Here is a 3,235-nt window from a genome sequence, read left to right on the forward strand (position 1 = left end):
TCGACAATGCAAAGGCACGTTGGGTCGTGGGAGGGGGGTGGGGTGGGGGCGGCTTGGGTCATGGAACTTTGTCAGTCACCGAGAAGAGTTTACTCGGAATGAAAAGACACACACACACACACACACACACACACACACACACACACACACACACACACACACACACACACACACACAGCTCCGAGTGAGAGACAGACAGGCAGGCAGGCAGGCAGGCAGGCAGGCAGACAGACAGGAAGACAGACAGAGACAGAAACGGGCAGATAGGAGGAAAGAAAATGAGAGAGAGAAGAGAGAGACAGAGAGAGAGACAGAGACAGAGACAAGACAGAGACAGACAGACAGACAGAACTGCGAATGAGAGACAGACAGGCAGGCAGGCAAGCAGGCAGGCAGAGAGACAGAAAGACAGACAGAGACAGAAACAGGGGCAGATAGACAGAAAGAAAAAGAAAGAGGAGAGAGACAGACAGACAGACAGAAGGGCAGAGAGAGACAGACAGACAGACAGACAGACAGACAGACAGACAGAGCGATGTTTATAAGGGGCGGAGAGAGTGAGAGAGAGAGAGAGAGAGTCAGAGACAGGGAGACAGAGTGAGAAATCAAATCAAGACAAGACAAGACAAGACAAGGCAAAATTCTTTATTTCCGAAGATATTAGATCAACATTGATGCCCCCCCCCCTTTTTTTCCACTCAGTCCCCACCCTAAACAGGGTTTATACTCTAAACAATGATCAGTGAATAAATGAAGACACGGTCATGGTTATAACATTATAAAGAAAACTGAAACTCGACACACATTATCAAAATATAGCAACAGTGTTGTTAGGTTGGGAACTGTGGATATGGAGAAGAAAGATATGCATGTATACTTTTGTATGACATAGGTGTAACTGTAAATTATAATCAACCAATAGGGTATTGTATTGTGACTTACCGTACGTTGTATATCAGTGTACATGTGTACTGACAGAGATACACATAGCAATAATGGGAGAACAGTAGTATAGCAAAGGAAGCATTTCGGCTAGAGAGAGAGAGAAAGAGACAGAGAGAGACAGTGAGAGATAGAGAGAGGCAGAGAGATTGGATGAGAGACAAAACAGATATGTGTTCAAAGTTAACAATTTAGCAACGTGGACGACTCCACAAGGGATGTTACTCGAGTCAAACCAGGCACAACCAACGGTTCTCTCCCTTCGAGAAAACTCGCATTGCCCTTATTTTTTCTTTAAACTTAGACTGACAATCGACCTCACATCAGATTATGGTGCTTAGAGTCTCGCCAGCCACTAAGGCCAACATCAAGGCTATCATAGTCGACCCCATCTTTTATAGTGTTTGGCGAAACTGGCAGGTCTCCTGTGCCTCTCTGTAAAAACAAGAATATTAGCGTGTTGGTTTTAGCTTGTTACAAACCAAGGAACTTCAAAGATATCAAAATATCTTCGATACAACTCCCGAAAATGGAGTATAGCTGCGTACATGGCGGGTTAAAAACTGTCATGCACGTAAAAGCCCACTCATGTACATACGAGTGAACGTTGGAGTTGCAGCCCATAAACAAAGAAGAAGAGTCTTCGATACCGAAGTCTTTTCAATTTATACGCCACCAAATGCATCAGAACCAATACATGAAAAGTATTCAAATCCTCTTGAATAAAACTGGATTAAGTAGTTTCTGATTGAATCAGCAGAGCTTTGATGTACATCCCACATGGTGTAAAGAGAGAGTTAAAAGATCAGTTTTTGGAAGATGGCTATAGACATATCAATAACGATACCATATACATTAATAATTACAGGATGTTTAAACCCAGTGTTAGTCAAGATGCTTGTTTTACAGTGTTACCAAATAATTGTGTAACTGATTTAGTGAAATTTAGAACAGTCAATAATGCATTGCCTGTTCAGCAATAAACAGCGTTTTGACTGTTTACCCAGAAACGAAAGAAGCAATGAAAAATGTTCCACAAATGACATTGCTTATGAGTCTCACAATTTGTTCATGCGCCCTTTTTTGACACCATCAGACAAAAATATTTGTATATATTCTGTAGAACCCGCCTAAGATAATAAAATTCTGCTTATTGTCCCACCCCCCAACCCCCCACGATCCCCCTTAAAAAAAAAAAAAAGAACTGTAGAATGTGAGATGACAATAAATCATATTATAGCAGAAAATTAATGCCTGTTTGTTCAAAAGTAGAGTTAAATTATCTCCCTTCGACCGCTTGCTCTATACCACTGAGCTTTCGGAGACCCAAGTTGCAGGATCTGGCGATGTCTGGCGGTTATTAATAGTGGTAGTTGAAGTATTCTTTGAGCCTTTTGAGGCGTAGAAATAGTTGTCTTTATTTTTGTATACCAACCTAACTTGGCCTTAGTTGGCAAGATTGAGAAGGAAAAAAAAAAGAAAAGCTTTTAGGTTAGGGTTTCTGAAAATTAAATGGTTATTATTTTGTGAACAATTGTAGTTTGAATAAAATCTTCTTTTTCTTCTTCTTCTTCTTCTTCTTCTTCTTCGTTCGTGGGCTGCAACTCTCACGTTCACTCGAATGCATGAGTGGACTTTTTACGTGTATGACCGTTTTGCGTTGAATGAAATGAAAAATTGAATGGAAAATTGGATGTGGGCGAGGTATGAGTGTAGTGCAATAATTATTATCCTCCCTCTCTACTTACACGCCTTCCACACCAAGGCTTTCCAGCACGTCCCCTTATATAAAACTGAATTCCTTTGCCTCTTTCTTACGTATTTCTTTTCAGTAGAACTTTGTCTATTGATAGGGGGGGGGGGGGGGGGTAAGTCAAGTAGGCCCACTACTGTTTGTTTACGTTATTTTTTTTAGTCAATTACTAAGGGAAATTGACTTGGTGATTTGTATTTGTTTGTATGTTAGAGTTAGTTTTTTTGTTTGTTTGTTTGTTTTTGACACCACTTTTTCATTTTGTTTGCATGGTGTGTGTATGTAAAAGATGTATGTGTGTATTGTTTCAATGCCCCCTTGGGGCACGTGAAATGCCCTTCTTGCCTTGCCCTGCCTTGCCTTGCCTTGTCTTGCCTTGCCTTGCCTTGCCCTGTCTTGCCTTGCCTTGCCTTGCCTTGCCCTTGCTTTGCTGTCCATGAAGAATTTGAACTCCCCTCATCCATTGCCGCTTTCCCCTTTTCTTTTGCTTTATACTACCATGCTGTTCTGTGTGTGTGTGTGTGTGTGTGTCTGTCACAC

Source organism: Babylonia areolata, chromosome 3, assembly GCF_041734735.1.
Source record: "Babylonia areolata isolate BAREFJ2019XMU chromosome 3, ASM4173473v1, whole genome shotgun sequence".
NCBI classification, from domain to species: Eukaryota; Metazoa; Mollusca; class Gastropoda; order Neogastropoda; family Buccinidae; genus Babylonia; species Babylonia areolata.